We start from the raw sequence: 6,793 nt of genomic DNA on the forward strand, positions 1-6,793 counted from the left end.
TCTTTCTTTCTTTCCAGAACTAGCCCCTGAGGTGGGATTTCAGAGAAGATACAGCAAGAAGGTTGCAATAATCTGATCAAATAATTATTGATGGCTTAATCCTGGAGGAGGATGTGATTACCTTTTGGCCTCTGAAACTGGTTGACAGTGGTCTAGTCTAGTCGTTGTAACAACACACACCTGAGCTGGACCTTTAAATATTTAAAGACGCTTCAGGTCCAACTTAGTAGAGAGCAGTGAGAGCAGTGAGAGCAGTGTGAGCAGCGTGAGCGGCCGATGCAGCAGCAGAAGAAAGAAGAGTCTGGCACCGGCAACTTTTCATTAGCGGGATGTCGCACTGAGAAAGTGGCAAAGGTCGGAGATCCAGGCGGATGCAGAAAACGCACAGCAGGAAGCAGTGTTTGGCTCTGCTGTCCCAAAGGAGAGAGAGGTTCTCTGTATCCTGCATCTTGCTCTGCTGAGAAGTTTCTATTGAAGCGTGGGTGGAGCAACGGTGCTCCATTGACAGTTAGAGCAAGCAGAGGAAGGTGACGCAAGGCTGTCAAACGTCGGCAAGGACCTGGCGTGTAAGGAAGCAGAAGCAGCAAGTCCACAGGAGGCGCCAGAACAAACCAGTGAGTTGGCCTGTTAAGAGGTAACCCGGGGCGCTCTGAAGAAGAACGTTGGGCAGAAGTACATCTTGTGGCTAAATTGTGGTGGAAAGGAAGTGATAATTCCACTAATGTGTTTTGATGAACTGTTATATAAACCATTAACAAAACGACATTGCTCATGAAGAAGAAATGTAATATGATGCAAAGTGATTTGCTTTCAGAGTGGAGAATATTCATTGACATTTGGTTTGATTTATGAAGAGAGAGGCCATTTTGGTTTACCAAGCAAAGATTGTGGAAGCTCTGATCATTGTCTTCAAGATAACATATTCTTGTTGGAACTGAATTAGTAAACTTAGCCAAGACAGAGGACAGTTTTGAACTGTGCATTCTACTTGGCTAATGAAAATTAACTTTGGTTTAAAACATCCTGTATTGATTCAGGGGAAGGGGGCTCCACCCTGTTCACAAGGATACTTGTTTATTGTGTTTCTGAATTTCTATGTTATTGTATGAAGCTCACATTGCCAGCACTTCCTGTACGTTTTGTTGTGTGTATATTAGTGTGAGAGACAGATACGTTTGGACATCAGGTCACGTTTCTTTAGCCTTCGTTTGTCAGGTAGGGAAATCCTTATTAGGCTAGGGAAAGCTTGGCGTTCATCGCACCTTTTATTATTTGCTAAAAATGGCTTCTTGTGAGAGAACTCTATCTACTTTTCTTTCTCGCATTTCTGACCTCCTCACAGTGCGTATTTCTGCTAGAAGAACATTGGTCCTCTCAGTGAACAAAAGCATACATATTAAATGTAATTGCATGGGCTAAGGGCTGATGTGGGAAAGTGGAGAGGAGTGTGGGATGTGGCGAGGTGGGAAAGGGATAGATCTATGAAGACTGCCAATGATAAAACAACCCATGTTAGCAAAACACTGATGAAAGGGTTGTCAGTTGGGACAAATTGGAGGAAGAAGGCTGATACAGACTATAAATCATTGCCTCCTCATCAGCATTCCTTATCGCAGTCCTACTCTTTGTGGTGAGGCATCACCAGAAAACAACATTAGTAGTACCCTTGAAATATTTTTTAAAAATAACCTCCCCTTCCTTTCTTCCTCCTAGTCAGACACTAGTCAGACTGAATTGTTCAATTCATGATGGAGACATGTCTCTGGAGCTCACTTCCACATGACAAACAGGTGAGTTGTCATTCCTTTCTGTCCTATTAGGTTGCTCTAAGTGGTAACATTTTAATTTCTGTTCTGCTAGTGGCCTGAAAGAATATCGGGGTAGTTATGCACCAAAAGTGTCACAGTCCCTGCTGAGCTTAAGCATGGTATTCTGCTGTGGTCTATTGTGCTTCAAAGATCTGCTGAGTTAGCCCATTATTTAAAGAGCTTCTACAACAGTGTTTGGTGTGCATTTAAGGTTATGGGTCCTGGTCAACAAAAAAACAGGTCCTGCATTTTTTGTTTCTATTATACATAGATGAAGCACTCTTGGAATCAAATGAAATAAACTTGCAGGACTGTTGTGTTAATATAAGGTAGTAGTGTCTGGTAGAAGCTAAGCTCCCTCCTAGGCCCTTTTTGGTTTTGGAACAGATAATAAAGTGGAGCCAAGAAGCAATCTTTGTGTTTGGCATGACAACTGGAAATGCTTTGCCATACAATTCCCAACACACTAAATGTGAATTCCCATTGTGCTAAGCGGATGTAATCCAATAGTGGCTTGTTTAACCTATTTTCTACCAATCAAGAGTACTGTCACATGTCACGTGTCTGTGTGACTTTTGCCGCAGAGTGATTTATTTTCGCTTCCTCCCCAGAAGCTCTGCGGTTTTGGGAAAGGAGATACCCACGTTGTGCAAAACACTTCGGCCATCTTGGAGTTGTAAGCTTAACTTTAGAGAACATGACACATTTTGGTGAAAACCACTTAATTTGAAAAATAATTATAATGCATGTGCTGTTTTATGTCTACAATATTTTCGTACAGTCATTGTGAGCCATGTGCAGGGAAGCATGAATCAACGTCACATTGTTCATAGCGCCCAGAGTTGAATTAGGGCACAGAATGTCTATTCTCCGAACAAAATAATTTGTGCCCTATGTGTTTCCAGTGGTAAGGCGAGCATGGTGCCCCTTCTGTGCGCCCAAATATGCGAGCGGCCGTAGAATCAAGGCTGGTAGATTGCAGATTGCAGAGCAGCAACAGAGCTCTGTGCCCAAGTGGGAGAAACCATACAGAGTTCCATGTCTAAGGAGCAGCAGCAGAGCAGCTCCATGGCTGTGGAGGAGTAGCGCACGATAAGCCACCCCTGTGCAGTGTCTGCATGCTGGCCTCTAGCTGATGGGTAGAGTGTACAGCCAACAGGAGGCGGTAGCCAGTCTGCTTTGTGTGACTCCAGGAGCCTGGGTAGTGTTGTATGGCACCCCTGTAAGGGGCCATGGTATCTCCCAGAGTGTTTTTATGTGGTCACATGGTTACCCATGTGACCAACTTAATAAAAGGCCTGAGCCGCTTCCGGCTCGGCAGTCTGACCACCATCCGGCTCCAGTGTCATCTCTCAAGCACCATGCTGGTGCTGCGCTGCATATGCTGGCCCAAGGACGGGGCCCAGCACGAGGACGGTGCACATGCCAGTCAACGCCGTCCCTGGGTGATCCTACCGCCATGTAAGCATGGCTACTGTGGCGACCCCTGCCTGGGTGCCCCCAAAGCCGGGGCCGCTGTGCGCCGGGGGCCCCCGGCCACGTGCGTTGCTCCGGTGCTCCAGAGCGGGTGAGGTGACCCCCACCCCTGAGTGCGTGGCGTGAACGCCGCCCCCCAAGAACCCCGTCGGGTGCTCCCGACATGAGTATGGGGGCTGCCCGGTGATCCGGAGCAGCCCCCACAACAGGTAGGAAATCCTCCCTGTGTTTCCCCACCAGTACAAGGAATCTCCAAGGCCTATGCTCATCCTGCTCTCCCTGCGCTGCTAGCAGGGTGGGGCCGGCACAAACCAGTGGCGGTCAGTGACAGGAGGCATCGTCTGGAGGACTAGGCAACCTATCTGCGCTTCCCTGTACATTCGTATTGGCTTTGATGGCAACTGTGAAAATGCATGTAAGTAACATTTCTCTTTGACTTTAGGGTTTGCAGTACAGCCAGATGTCCCAGTAGCTGAGGCATTATACCGCCAGAGCAGAAACTGAACATCGCAGGAAGGAGCGGTTGCTATGAGTTTGCGGGGTTCATCATGGTTGATGGGTGATCCAGTGGTATTTGTGGCGGGAGTGTGGGTGGTGATCTTGGACTGGAGAGCTTGTGACATGTCTGTTCTCCCCTGGGTGCTACATTCTTTCCCTGAGTCTCTATTCTTGCCAGTTGTCATCATGAGCAAAGCCTGTTCATTCAGACGGAAACAAGCGTGCTTCTATGACTTAACACTTTCTTTCTATCGCTAGTAAAACATTCAGGGCATAGAAACACGTGGTGCGTAAACCTACAACTGCAGGGTATTTCGCACTTGTCCTGCAAAAGCAGACATGCTTGGCAAAATGTGTACCCCTTCTTTGTGTCAACTGTCACCTGTATGCTGCATTAGTATGTATTACATCACGAAGCTCATGTGTCTCACTTAAAACATCGCAGGAAGGAGCGGTTGCTATGAGTTTGCGGGGTTCATCATGGGGTGTCTCACTTAAAACATCGCATCCACGATATGTACATTTTAGCGTACTGGAAACAGAGCCTTAAAACGTGGCGATCTTCACATGCACCTGGAGTTCAGTGTCGACAGACTGTGAAGGGGCCCTGGACGAAGGTCACTGGCTACTTACCTCAATTTCTAAACATTGGTCACCATTGCTGTAAGCACTGAGGTAAGTACCTGGCCAGGAGAGGCAGAACTCTGTGCTTATCTGTTCCGCTGCCATGGCTATGCTCAGAGGTGTATCCAGGGGAGTCCACAGCAAGGCCTGGGGCACCTTCCCTAGCGAGAGGATCTTACATGGCTGTGAAATACATGCTTGCTTTCTGCCATTCCTTCTACTTGCAAAAGTACCATGGGACCATTTCTCCGTGCTCGTCAACAGGGGAAGCACAGTATGAAAGATTTGCGTTCATTGCTTTTATGAACCGCGCACGTGCTTTTGTGCCAGGCAAATTTGATCAGCGAAAATGATTGTATGTACAAATAGGATCCGGCATTCAAATGGTTGATGGACTTTAATATTATTAATATTAAAGTATTTATTGAGTGCGACATAGCTTCAAGAAGTGACAGGATCCAGAAGCAACATAGCGCTTTACACCACTACCCATCCTACCCTTCTTTCTCTACTCAACCCTACCGCTTCTCTCTTTACCCCCACCATGCACCGTATCCCATTCTCTGGGTTCACCCACCCTACACCCTTTATTCCCCGACACACCTTACTCCACTCTAACCCCTCTATTCCTCCATCCACATTCCCCCTCTCCCTATAGCCTCTCATCCTACCTCCCACACTATCTCTTTATTCCTTACACTCATGACTCTAGTCCATTTTTGCTCATATTTCCTTTTGCTCATCATCAATGTCACACTTTATCAATGGCTTCCCCCCTTACTCTATTCCCCTTCTCATTCTGCACCCCTTATCACATCCTCCTTTGAATCTTTGCACTCTTCTCCATGCACCCATGTGCCTATAAAGACAACATGGAAAGAACATCAGCAAACACCAAAACTACTGCAATTGCCAATGCTTGTTTCTATTATAATTGATGCCTAGCTTCAGCAGGAAGCTTTCATCCCTAGCAGTCCTGCTATTGGTTCATTTATTTAAGTTGATTTATATTATATGGCACCATTTGTGTGCACAGTCATTCCGAGGTACCCCAAGTGGAAATAGAAACGCGAGCATATGAATTACACAGCTTTGCTCTATTTAAATCAGACGAGTGCATTTTGTGGGGGTGAATTGGTAAGTGCTGTGATACATAGTTGTACCAAAAGGTCAAGGACCGATAAGATATCACTCACCTTCGCTCATGCATTGCAAACATTCAATCGTTGGATGACAAGTGGCCACCAAGGCCAATTTGTACTCGTAGACTACCCCTCCAATTAGGAACCCTCTCGAAGGTGCCAGGGAAAAATGCGATTGAATGGGTTCAACCCCCATCTCACCAACTCAGCAAAATCCCTATTCTTCATTGTGGATAGTAATCTATACTTCGAACAACACATTGTGAAAAAGGCTCAAACACTTGGTATCGGATCTCTCTACTCTGCAAGATCAAGACCCTCCTCCCACTGCAGGCCCTAATGAACTTTCATATCAATGGGGGTAACACCCTCCTCACATGGCTCCCAGCTGCTTGTCTGTCCCCCCCTCAAAGCAGCCCACCATGCACCGTATATCCTCATCACTGGCTAAAGGACATTTAACCTCATCACCGCCTCTTGGGAATTACACTGGTTCCCATGACAGCTTAGGATCTAGTTCAAAACCGCATACCTGATCTACAAGGCAACCACTAGCATGTTGCCTGCCTACTAGACAGCCAAACTAAAATCAACCAGTGGTACACAGTCATCTCACAGTAAGATCAGCACCAGAAACTAGACTGGCTGGCAGGAAAGAAAACTAAGAAGCATTGAGTCTCATACTACGCTGCAGTACCCTGGGACTCCATTCCAGTGGCAATCTGAACTGCTCCATTCCCCTTCAGTTTAGGAAAGAACTGACCACCTGGCTCTTGCAACAGCTCCTTTGTGTAACCTAGATTCCCGCGATCTGTATATTTTACAGTGATAATTATTACTAAAGTTAACTCGATGACTTTTTAACTTTTTGCTAGCAGTGATATTTTGTACCTGTACAGTGTTCCATTGCTCCCGAGCTAGGCTTGAACTATATAAACATATCATAATAATAATAATAATAATACTAATAATACTTATAATAATAATAATAATAATAATAATAATAAATTCGCATGCAGGGACACACAATACAAAAAGACCAGGATCCTGGGGTTCATACCCGAGGATCCACAGAACAAGAAGCAAAACAACAGCTAAGTGCAGAGGTGTCCAGTCGTGTTAACACAGAAATGTCACTGTGTGATTTTTTGCCACGCTTTCCTAATGGAATTTTTGCCAAGAAATGCTGGAGGGACGTTTTAGTGAGGCAATACCGGACGAGGAGAGGGTTGGTGGTGGGTGGAC

Source organism: Ambystoma mexicanum, chromosome 2p, assembly GCF_040938575.1.
Source record: "Ambystoma mexicanum isolate Mex_15411 chromosome 2p, UKY_AmexF1_1, whole genome shotgun sequence".
In the NCBI taxonomy this organism is placed as follows: domain Eukaryota; kingdom Metazoa; phylum Chordata; class Amphibia; order Caudata; family Ambystomatidae; genus Ambystoma; species Ambystoma mexicanum.